Source organism: Taeniopygia guttata, chromosome 4A (assembly GCF_048771995.1).
Source record: "Taeniopygia guttata chromosome 4A, bTaeGut7.mat, whole genome shotgun sequence".
Taxonomy (NCBI): Eukaryota; Metazoa; Chordata; class Aves; order Passeriformes; family Estrildidae; genus Taeniopygia; species Taeniopygia guttata.
Window position 1 is genome coordinate 5,464,480 of NC_133029.1, and position 12,417 is coordinate 5,476,896.

Sequence of the window (12,417 nt, forward strand, 5' to 3'; positions counted from 1 at the left end):
TAAAGTCGGGATGTTTTATAGGGGAGCTGTCAGGCAGCTCCAGTCCAGGCTCTGACCTACTTAAAAGTTGTCCTAATCAGGGGAGGCATTTGTGTGTGTGCTGAGTTCACATCTTCACTTCCATGTGTCACCCTGGCGCTAGGAAATGGAAATGGGAATTATTTACAGAACGGAGGAGTCACATTGTGGGAGAGGAGGAGGCAGGGGAGCAGTGCTGGGTGTCTGTGCAGAAAGGGCACCGGGAGCAGCCCCGTGGGGATGGGAAGCAATGAGGATGAGGAAAGGGGTCTGGAACCAGCCCTGGTTCCTCTCACTCGTGTTCTGTCACGCTGGAAGTGCGGGATGCTGTGGAGCCTGTGCCTGGAGGCAGAGGAGGAGGAGGAAGAGGAGGAGGGGTGGCTCACACTGCCCAGCAGGGAAAAGATTGTTGGGTTCATTTGCCTTTCCTGCCACAGATTTCCCATGGGATGAGCTGGGTGTGGCACCCCACAGATAACCAGGAGCTCCCAGCCCATCCCAGGACCTGAGCTGGAGGGCCTCACTCAGCTCCATGAGTGTCGTCCCATCCCAGATGTGTCCTGCCCCCCAGGGAACGTTCTGGAGCACAGATCCCAGGTCAATGCCTGGGATTTGGTGCCCCTCTGCTCTGCTGGGACAGCTCGGTGCTTCCAACAGCCTCAGCTCCTTGGCATGGGGGCCAAGGATCATCTGGATCATCTCCATGTGGGATCCCCCGTGGTGTGTGCTGGGAGGGATGAGCCACCACTGACACAGCACCCCAAATTCCCACAGCGTGTGCCTGCAGCCCACAACAAGTCTGGAGATGGAGCATGGACAGCTCACCAAGCCCTCCCTGCTCCCGGGAGCACCTCCTGCCCTCGGGGTGCTGGTTCAGCCTCCTGGGATCCTGCACCAGCACAGTCGTGGGGTGAGGGGCAGTTTTACCCCAGAATATGGGAGCAGAACTCCCGATCCTGAGGGGATGCTGGCACTGCCTGGCTCCCACTGGGATTCCAGGCACCCTCCAGGTGGGACAAACATTGGGAGCTTCCCCTCACTGCAGGGGGAAAAGGGGATTCCTTGGCACAGCCAGGGATCTGCTGGGGAGGTGCTGGGAATTTAAATGTTCCTGAGGCCAAATCCTATTTCTGTGTCACTGTTTGGCATCATACAGGGAATGGGGGCACCCAGGCAGGGAAGAGCAGCACCCAGCCCCAATTCCTGGGAGTCAGGAGCCAGCCAAGTCCTTGTCCTTGCCCTGGCCGTGGAAGTGAAGCCTCCAGATGGAACATCCTGTTATCCTTGGCTGTTCTGGAAATTGTCTGTGCTCACCCTTGGTTCCCACTCCCAGAGGTGTTTGGACAAAATAATAGGAGGTGGGGGAAATGGATCTTCAGCCCCTTGGAGAAGGGACCAAACCAGGGCCTGCCTGCTGGGCAGTGCAGCCTCTGAATTCCCAAATTCCTGCCCTTGCTCTCAGAGCGAAGTGGGATACTGGGACTGCAGACATCAAAGGGGCAGTTTAATGGCCTGTGCCTGGGGTATCTGCAGCTTCCCACTGCCCCCAAGGCTCTCAATCCCTAATTAAACTGTGCACAGCATTCCTTCCCCATCACACCTCATAAAAACGGGAGCCCACCAAAGCCAGGCCGGGCTGCTCCAGGATAATGATCCAGCACGGAGCTGCTGTGGATCCTCAGAGAACAGAGCCCTTGCCAGAGCCAGTGGGACCTGAGGGGGACATGGGGGCTTCTTCTGTGTCCCTCGCTTTAGTTTGTGTGCAAATAACTCTGAATCCAGCATAATGAGAGGGAAAAACAACAGCAGGATTGGGAATGTGGCCCCGAGTGTGACCGAGGTGGCTGCTGGAGCCACAAGAGCCGTGACCTGCAAGGACATGGCTGTGGACGGCAGGGACAGACCAGCACTGTGGCTTCTGCCAGGATGAAACCCAGGAATATAGCAACTTTTGGAGCCACAAGGCTGTTGGAAGTCAGGGATTCAAAGGAGAGCATGAAATGGGAATTTTAACATAGATTCTATAGAGTTCCCAATATGTGGAATTAAAATCTTCCATCTCCCAGGCTCCATTTAAGCCAGGAAAACACGTGTCTCTCCTGTTCTCTACTCACATAGAATATAAGGAGTTTTTCTGGAACAGCAGCTTTTCCTTTTGTCCAGAGCCATTCCTGGAGGGATTTAAAATGCTGTGGCACTTGGGGACATGGGTGAGTGGTGGCCTTGGCAGCTCAGTGGGCTCAGAGGGCTTTTCCAAGCTACAAGGTCCTGGGACAGGGACTTTCCAGGCTGGAAAAGCTCTGGGTGATGCTTGGTCAGGTCTTCCAGCATGGGCAGGAATTGGAGGGCTCTGCTGGTCTGGCCTGGGCCACCATCCTCCTTTAATGTGTTTTACACATGTGATGAATATCGAAGGAATTTGTTTTTTAAAGCCTGTTTTGATTGAAATCACACAGAAAGCGCCTCATGCTTGGGGCCTTCCTGTGAGTTATTATTATTTTTTTCATTTTGGGGCAAGATTATGTTTCTTAGGCAAACAGGAAAAACAACAGGGAAAAAAGGCTCTGTTTGTTTCTTTAGCTTGGAGCTCAATCTTGGAGCGGTTCCCTGTGGTGAAGACTGTGGAGCAGCAGCACTGTGGCATCAGAGGGTCCTGCTGGTGGTGATGGTTGAATTCCATGAGCTTAAAGGTCTTTTCCAACCTAAATGATTCCATAATTCTGTGATTCTGGGATTCTATGATGTGAGGGGAGCTGGTTGGGGTAACACTGTTGTCCTCTAAATACAAACCCTTGTCCTTCCTTGAGCTCCAGCTGTGCCCCCATCCCAAGGACGTGCCTTGAGGTGGCCCCCAGAAGCCCCTGCAAACCCCTCCAAGAAACTTTGGCAAGTGGCAAGCAGGATTTAGCCAGTGGGATACCTGGGGGAGGCATTTCCCTCTCTTCCTTCTCCTCTGTAGATGGGGGAGGGAGTGACCAGAGCTGCTAGAGGCCCTGCAGGATCTGGGGCCGCGGGTGGGAGCAGGAACCCTCTTGGTGGGAACGAGGAGGCGTTTGCAGGTCATTCCAGCATGTTGTCCCAGTCAAATATTTGTCTAGTTAATAAATATATTGTTGTTTTTTGCAGCGAGGAAATGAGGAGACTGCGAAGAAAAATAATGAAAGGCCTTTCTTGTGCAGCCCTGCTCCGCGAGGAGCTGGATCAGGCCCTCGCCTTCTCCTTGGCCCTCCCGCTCCCAGAAACCCTGCTGTGGATTTCACAACGGCGTGATTGACAAGATTAGGAATTATCTCCCCCTCTCCCTACATATAAGGTTACTGCTGCTCCAGGCACAGTGTGAAATTCCCCTTGCCGGAGCTCATTAAATGGGTCAATGGACGCGTTCCAGCTTCTCTGCAGTTCACAAAGGGCTGAGTCCCGGCCACCCCACCAAACCCTGTCCCAGGCTGTTGACGAGTAAGTGCTTCCATATGGCTCACCTCAGCATCTCCCGAAAGATAACACACAGCTAATGGCTTGCAGATTCCACGGATGCTCGTCGGGAAACGCGCGGGGACGGGGGCTCGGGGCTGACTTCAATCACAGCTGATTGGGATCGAGGGGACCTGTGGGCTCCCCGCCAGCCCCCAACCCCTACAGACCTGGGGGCACCGGGAAAGGGCAGTGGGTTCACAGAGTCGCCTCGGGAATTGGGAGCAGGAGAAGGGTGAGCGGCAGCCGCCATCCCAAAGGCACCAGGGGCTGGAGAGTGAGGTGGTGCCCTCTGAGCTTTCACGGATCTTCACAGCTCCTGGGATGAGGAACTACAGGTATCCAACAGTGGCAAGAGCTGGTTCTTGTCCTGGATGCACCTCCAGGGCTTCTAGATGCCCTCAGGCCAGAAAGCCACGATGTGGGTTTGGTGATGTGAAGACAATAAAATGCAAGGAAGGCATTCCTGCTGGGATGTTTGCCTTTCTTCCCTTCTTTTGTTTCTAATGATACTTCAGAGTTGGATATTGGGAAGAAATTCTTCCCTGTGAAGTTGGTCAGGGCCTGGGATGGAATTCCCAGAGAAGCTGTGTCTGCCTGATCCCTGGAAGAGTCCAAAGCCAGGTTGGACAGGGCTTGGAGCAGCCTGGGCTGGTGAAAGGTGTCCCTGCCCATGGCGGGGGGTGGGATGGGATGAGCTTTAAGATCCTTTCCCACTCAAACCGTCCTGGGATTGTGGGATTCAGTGATTCAGTGATTCAGTGATTTAGTGACGAGGACACTTCTCTGAATCACATTTACTGTGAGGAACAGAATTACAAATTTCTCCCTGACATTCATCCCTGCCCATGAATCCCTGCAGAGCAGATGCTCAGAAACTCATCCTTGTCACCTGGCCACGGGCATGGCCTGTCATTTTTCCTCTCCCGCAGTTGGGTGGCTCCTGTCACTCCCTGGCACAGGGAACATTTCAGACGCACCCAAACACGCCATTCCAAATGCTGCTGTTGAATATTTGAGGATCCAATTTATATTTCATGAGCCTGTGTGCAGAATTCATGCGGAAGAGACACAATGGGGTCGGGAGCTCGTGTGACTCAAAGCATCCCTGTGTCACAACAGGCACCGTGGGACGTGGGTGTCTCTGCTCAGCTGCTCCAACACCTGGCAGCGCTGTCACCCCGTCCCCACCTTCAGGGAGGTGGTTTGGGATGCTCTGAGATACAAATCCCTGTACTGGAATATGTTAGAGCACAGCCAGAGTTTGGCAGTCGGGATTTTCTCAGCTCTCCCATCAGCTGGAGCTGCCCAGTGATGCTGTTGTGATGCTGTAGGTGATGAAGTCTCAGGATGAAGCTCCTGTAATCCCCAAAAATGTCTGTGTGTGACACAGAAGGATTTGGGAGCATCACCAAGCTCGTGGAGCAGGGATGGAAGGTGCTGCTGGAGGAGCTGTGCCCTGGGTGCTTTATGGGCTCCAAATGACCCGGCTCAGCATCATCACCACCCAGTGAGGCCCCTCCAGGCAGGGTATCTGTGGGACTAACAGCCCCTTAAAGTCCTGCTCTGGATCCCAGCTCTGATTTGCTGGAATCAGGACGGTGGAAGTGCCCGTGACACCTTTCTGGGGGGTTCTGGCTCCCCAGAACTATGGGTCCTGCTCTGAGGGGGCTCCCAGGCACGGCTGCACCTCGCCAGGCTGGGCTGAGCCTCACTCTGCGTTCCCTGTGCACGGGAGGGGGAAAGCCCAGCTCCAGGGAAGCTCTCCCTGCTCCGTGCTTCTCTCCAGGGTAATTCCACAGGTCCATCCAGCACAGGCCTCTCAAGGGGAAGGCTCCCTCTGGGACCATCCTTTCCCCCCTAGAACCACTCACTGAGCATCCCCAGGACACTGTGGGATCTCCTCTTCCAGGTGAGCCGCAGGAACAGCCGGGTTCAGAGAGAGGAACCGTGGTCCCAGGAGGGAAAAGGGCATCCCTGTAACCCCTGAAGGCAGCTCGGCACTGGGGCTCTGCTTTCTGCCCTCCCCTTCTTCAGTGAGAGGCTGAAACCCCCACCCCCATCTGCTTTACACGCTGGAGCTGAAATAAATGAAATTACCTTTAATTATTCTCATTACTTTCCCTGGGAATGCTGGAGTGAAAGGCAGCATTTAGTTGTGAGCTACAGCAGGGCTCTGCCCTTCCTCCTGCCCCCCAAAACACTGCCAGGGGCCCCTGGCTCCTGCTCCATCCAGCCCCTGGACACACACGGAGCTGCTGCTCCATCCCGGCAGGATGAAAGGAGGGGACAGGAGGGGAAGGACCCGGACAGCGCAGAGGGCGAGGGGAGAGCGAGGGGGAGCAGGGGTCAGGGCTGGGGGCTGGCAGGGGTCAGGGGGCACAGCCAGGCAGGGCTGACCTGCCCCTTTCCAGACCACCTCCAGCTGGAGGAACCCCCCGAGAGGGGGGAGAGCGGCAGTGCAGGGGTGGGGGCTCTCACACCTTCACGGCCCATCACAGATCAGCAGGAGGTGTCTGGCCATGGGCACTTCCACCACACTGCATTCCCTGTTTGTCCATCCTGGGAGGTGCTGGGGGATGGATCCTACCCCTCCACAACTGGGAAAATGGGACCCACTCTCAGGTGGGAGGTGCTGCCTGAGCTTGAAGAACTACTGATTATTCTTCCCTGTTTAAAGATTTCTGGACCTGCAGCTTCGTGAGGTGCTGGCTGACACCTTCCAGCAGGTGTTTCCTGGGATATTTAAGTCCACAGGTCAGGCAGGCTGGCTCTGGGGGGGCTGTGAGGCTCCAAGGGGGTTCCCTTGCAATTCTACCTCCAGTCTGTCCAGCAGTGAGCTGGGACCACAGGGATCAGCAGCTTCTGTTGGTTCCTCAGAGCAGGCATGACTCTGATACTCTTGGCTTTTCTTTCCCCACCTCCTAGTGTGGAAAAAAAAAGGATTTTACTCTTCCTAGCAGAAAGGCTGAGGATAAATTCTGTATCTCCTGATCTGCGAAGGAAGAAGCACCTACCTTTGTGCCAGCAGAGAAGAAAAAGCGAATGAGACCCCCACCCCATGAGACTTCCCAAAATAGACTTTCCAAGAAACCTGAGACGTGGGGAAGGGGGCCTGGGGGGACTGGGAGCCCCATTCCAGATGGACACTGCGCCATTCTTCTGGAGAAGGTCTTGTTCCCCTCCAAGGTCAGCCATAAGTGACACCGAGCCCAGCGGGGCCTTTGGGAAGGAACCCCGAGACACGTTCGCTGTCAAATGGAATCTATTAACAGGGATTAGAGGCTTTTTCCCTCAATCCCCCTGTGACACCGTGATGGGCTGAAATTGCTGTGAAAACATCATTATTAAAAATGGGCCTATTAGTATTAGAATGGACAGAAGCTCCTTGCTAAATTTAGCAGCAGCCACCAGAGCAGGGAGTGGAGGGGAAATGGCATCAGCAGCCCCAGGAAGGGGCTCTGGGAAACCTGGATGAGGTGGGAGCAGGGGAGGCTGGGGCGTCACCAGCCCAACACTCAGCATGAGAAGCAAAATGGTTGCTTAGAAATGCAGCAAACACACCATCATCTGTGCCCCAAGTGTGTCCAAGAAGCTGGAGATGCTTCAGACATGCACATCGTGCTCCATCAGGGAGCTGAGGCGGCTGAGAGCATCACCAGGGACACAGGGACACAGCTCCGGGGTGGGTGTGAGCACCTCTAAATGGTTTAAGTGGAGGCTGGAGGCTCCCAGGAGATGGCAGGGCCATGTCCCCAGGAGGACACATCCCTCTGTGTCCCATGAGGACACATCCCATCCCTGTGCCTGTTGGAATGGAGGCTCGGCACTGCCGAGCACATCCCAGGGTGCCTTGAATCCAAGGAGAGTTTCCTGGGCTGGGCTGGAGAGCAGGAGTTGGATGTGGGGAGAGCTGGGAGAGCCTGGCACAGCAGAACCCTGACAGCACCAGGGTGGGCACAAGGGCCTCTCCAGGCTGGAGCTAATCCCTCATTCCCTGGAATTTTAGGCAGGTTATTTTTTATTGCTGGGAAAGCAATGCTGATGAAATCACACTGATGATTCCTGCCCATCCCATGCATGGATGAACTCCAACACCATCTCTCCTCTCAAGTGTGCACAGATCCCTGGGGGTCCCAGGGCTTGGGAATCTCCTGGGATGTGGGATCAGCCCCTGGCTGCTGCCTCCCATCTTGGTGGAAACTTACACCAAGGTTTCACAGGAATGAGCAGCACTACAGGATGCACATGGCTTTGTCACAGTGAGTAACCCCTGAGGGACACGGGGCAGCCTGGGGGATCCCCCCACCCTGGGGATGGAAAACAGGCTCCACAGTTTGGGGACTGCCTCTCTGGAGCCAGCTTGGTTCTGTGGGAGGGCTCAGCCTGAAATTGTTGACAGGTTGGTTTTCCCACTGAGAAATGCAATTTTATGGAAATCAAAGTGTTCCTGGGGAATCTGCTGGTTCTGACAAAGTTTTTGAGAGGAATGTGTCTGAACAAATCACTTTAACTCTCTTGTTTTATTTTTCACAGAGGTAAAAATAACTCCTTGGATCTTTAGGTGCTATAAATCCCATACAATAAAATTAATCTAATATTTATAATATCGCATCTTGCATTGACTTTGTCAACTGCAACATTTAGCTGTTGACAAAAGGACTCAAAAATTCTCTTTCATAAAGCAGCCAGGCTCGCTCCTGGAATCTGAGCATGGAATTCCTCATGAAGGGCAGGCTCTGCCTGGGAAACAACTTGAGGATGAAAGCCCCAGAGCTGGGGATGGTGGTTAGGGGAACTGGTGATGTTCGGCCCCCGAGGGAGGGATTGAGGGGAGGTTTGAGAGCTAAGCCCCTGACACAGCACCCCCCAGTCGGACTTCCAGGGATTTAACCCAAGTTTGTTTAGTCCTAGCCCTTCCCAGGCTGCTGCAGAGCACCAGATGGTATCCGATCCCCAGCCCTAAATGTTGGCTTTGATAATCAGCTCCATGTCATTAAGATAATTAAGGCTCATTTGTGTGCAGGCTTTCCTTCGATGTTCGTCCCTTCCCTTCCCTTCCCTTCCCTTCCCTTCCCTTCCCTTCCCTTCCCTTCCCTTCCCTTCCCTTCCCTTCCCTTCCCTTCCCTTCCCTTCCCTTCCCTTCCCTTCCCTTCCCTTCCCTTCCCTTCCCTTCCCTTCCCTTCCCTTCCCTTCCCTTCCCTTCCCTTCCCTTCCCTTCCCTTCCCTTCCCTTCCCTTCCCTTCCCTTCCCTTCCCTTCCCTTCCCTTCCCTTCCCTTCCCTTCCCTTCCCTTCCCTTCCCTTCCCTTCCCTTCCCTTCCCTTCCCTTCCCTTCCCTTCCCTTCCCTTCCCTTCCCTTCCCTTCCCTTCCCTTCCCTTCCCTTCCCTTCCCTTCCCTTCCCTTCCCTTCCCTTCCCTTCCCTTCCCTTCCCTTCCCTTCCCTTCCCTTCCCTTCCCTTCCCTTCCCTTCCCTTCCCTTCCCTTCCCTTCCCTTCCCTTCCCTTCCCTTCCCTTCCCTTCCCTTCCCTTCCCTTCCCTTCCCTTCCCTTCCCTTCCCTTCCCTTCCCTTCCCTTCCCTTCCCTTCCCTTCCCTTCCCTTCCCTTCCCTTCCCTTCCCTTCCCTTCCCTTCCCTTCCCTTCCCTTCCCTTCCCTTCCCTTCCCTTCCCTTCCCTTCCCTTCCCTTCCCTTCCCTTCCCTTCCCTTCCCTTCCCTTCCCTTCCCTTCCCTTCCCTTCCCTTCCCTTCCCTTCCCTTCCCTTCCCTTCCCTTCCCTTCCCTTCCCTTCCCTTCATTTATATGGCATATAAGGAAGAAGTGAAGAGGCTCTGGCACAGGTTTCCCAGAGAAGCTGTGGCTGTCCCTGGATCCCAGGAAGTGTCCAAGGCCATGCTGGATGGGGCTTGGAGAAATCTGGGATAGCAGCAGGCGTGCCTGCCCATGACAGGGGGTGGAACAAGATGAGCTTTGCTCCCTCCCAATACAAACTATTCCACGATTCCCTGAAATCCAGACTCTCCCTGGACTCCACTCCCTGCTGGCGAGGGTGATCTCACAACTCTGCTGATAAAAGGTGCCCAAGGACATCGCAACCCCTGGTGGCAGCTGGGCTGTGCTTCCACCTCAGCCTTCTGAGGGCACAAAGGTCCTTCAGAGCCACTTCTCCCTCAATCCCCATCCTCTGGGAGCATCTCTCACACTGCTCAAGGACCACCTCTGTCTAATCTGTGGGAGATGGACAAGCAGACAGGACAGACAATGCAGTCCCTTACCTGGGTTTACAAACCTCTTGTTTACAACTCCCGGGTTCCTCTGGAAAACACACATCCCTGTGGATGGGATGTCCATCTCTGGCAGCGTCTCCAGCTCTCTGTGGGTGTCGAATTGTGTCCAATGTGCAATTTCCCCCTACTCACTTTGGGTCTCAGAATTCTGTGGTGCCTTCCCAGGGCCACAGAATTCATGGATGGGCACCAGAAGAGCCGTGGTGCCAGCAAACGCCTGGGCACACCCACCTCGGAAAAGGGGCTTTTTAATTAACCGTAGGAATAAAGCTGTGGCCAGTCCGTAACCATGGTGATGCAGAGCCAATCCCAGAGGATTGCCAGCCAGCTGGAATATTTTTTGGATGGCAAATCTTCAGCCCAACGTTTAATGGTGTTCGACTCTATTCGGGGAAACAATTACATGCTCCATTTTCAACGGAGTCAGCTGAACAATGGAGTCAATGAGGCAATATCGGCACAGGCTCCTCTGCTCTGCCGGGCCCACGGAGCTGCTGCTCTGCCAGGCTGGAGCTGCCTCCCCAGGGCAGCTGTGGGGACACCTGGGGGCTGCATGTGACCAGATCCACCCTCACACATGATGCCACAGGTCCTCACGCTGGTGGTGGCCCCAGCCCTCCCTCCTGAGCTTCCTTGAGTGGCCCAACCACTCGGCTCTTGTCATGACCAGTGTTGGGTGGTTGGAAGGGTGGCACAAGGGACACCTGGGCTGCCTTCCTGCCTCTGCACACCTGGAGTGGGAGGTGTCCCTGGCTGGATTTCCCCCTTTGGGGTCTCTGTCTCTCTCTTGGGGAGTTCCAGCCTGGAGAAAAGGAGGCTCAGGGGGGACCTTGTGGCTCTGCACAGCTCCTGACAGGAGGGGACAGCCAGGTGGGGATCAGGCTCTGCTCAGAGAACAGGGACAGGAGGAGAGGAAATGATCTCAAGCTGTGCCAGGGGAGATCTACATTGGATATTAGGAAATTCTTCATAGAAAAGATGGTCAAGTCCTGGAACAATCTGACTTGGATGTGGGGAGAGCTGGAAGAGTCTGGCACAGCAGAAACCTGACAGCACCAGGGTCAGGGCACATGGGCCTCCCCAGGCTGGAGCAGTGATGGAATCACCACCTCTGGAAGTGTCCAAAAAAGGTGTGGCTGTGGCACTTGGGGACATGGGTTAACAGTGGCCTTGGCAGTGCTGGAGGAATGGTTGGACTCAGTCTCAGAGGGCTTTTCTCACCTGAATGACTGCATGACTCCACAATGCTTTGCTCCCCTCTTCCTCTGTGACACAACCATCCCTCTGTTTCTCACCTCCCTTTCCCAGAGCTCGCCCTTCCGCAGCTCCATGACCTCCTTTCTCCTTCAGGAATATCCTGTTCCCTCTCCGTGTGTCACCACCATTGCACACCAACCCCGTGGCCTCCAGACACGCCAGCCACAAAAATGCCTTTTAAGGCCTGCTGGGATTTAATTAATTGCTGCCTTTATTTTATTAGGATAAAAAATGCAGGTCTGGAAAATCTTTCCGAGGATGACATCAGTGTCTTCAGCTGAGTTTGGATTTGGTTGGTGTTATTTTAGCTATTCAAGGAATGTGAGGAGTAGGGGAGCCTGGTGACTCCTTCCCTGCTGCCACACCTTGTTCAGGCTTGTTTTTCCCTCTCCTTGACCTCAACACATCTGCGGAATGACAATCCACCCCGACCTTCTCCATTCTGTCCTTTCTCTCCAAGGAATTGGTTGGTTCCCATGGTGGTTCAGCTGATCCCTGATACTCGGGCAGCCTTCTCCTCCGTGGTGTTTCCTGAGGTTTATTATCCTCCCTTTTCCCCATCCCAGCCCTTTCACCTTCAGCTTTTTAACCATGGGCAGGGCCAGCAGTGAATGGACAAGCCTGCTCTTGCACAATTGCACCATGAGAACATTCCTTGGATTCGCCATGAGAGTTTCCTCGGCAGTTTCAAGCAGAGGGGCTCTTTGGGGTGCCCATCCCAAATCTTTCCCATCTTTTTGAGGTCAGGAACACAAACAAACAGCGTTGATTTTTTTCTAAGTGTCATCTTCCAACTGGGGTCCCAAATCCCTGGTTATTCCTGAAGATTCAGGCTGCTGCTCTCCCAGTGACTCAGCTCACATTGATTGAAGGGCTTAATTAGGGTTACTCAAATGAGGGTTACTCAACTGGATATTCATCCCCATAGGAAGAGCTCTGTCTCCTCACTCACCCTTCCTGACTCTTTTGGGAAAGCCAACTCCAGGATTTATTGCAGGTCCTGGCGTGTCCCATCTTGAAGGGAAACATTTGCCTCCAGGGCAGGAGGGAACCATCCAAGAGCCTCCTCTTCCTCCTCTTCTTCCTCCTCTGACTCTGCCCTTTCTCTACCTGCCTGTGGACCTCTGGCAACACCACACTCCTGGGGCTTGGAAAGGGCCTGGAAAAGAGAGGGGAAAAGCAGCTTTTTCCTGGGGTTTTACATATTTCTTCTGGCACTCCTTGGCCTGGGGAGGGTGATGAAGGAGGGGATGGAGAAGATGCCTGGGAATGGCTGTGCTGGGACAGCCTTGGAATGACCCCATTTCCACTAAAAATGAGTTTGGCCTCTGCTTCCACCAATGAGCTCAGCAGGAGACGATAAAGGAGAGAAAAAGAGGGAAAAGGGAA

The 12,417-nt window shown here is 54.4% G+C and overlaps 1 long non-coding RNA gene across 1 annotated transcript; it reads right to left on the bottom strand.

Moving 5' to 3' along the window:
* Positions 1 to 5,571: 5,571 nt before the first annotated feature.
* Positions 5,572 to 10,054, bottom strand: LOC121469976 (uncharacterized). Its single transcript, XR_005980371.2, has 2 exons — positions 9,760 to 10,054; positions 5,572 to 6,413 (listed from the first exon to the last, which is right to left on the bottom strand). It is a non-coding gene; the product is annotated as an uncharacterized lncRNA (long non-coding RNA).
* Positions 10,055 to 12,417: the final 2,363 nt, after the last annotated feature.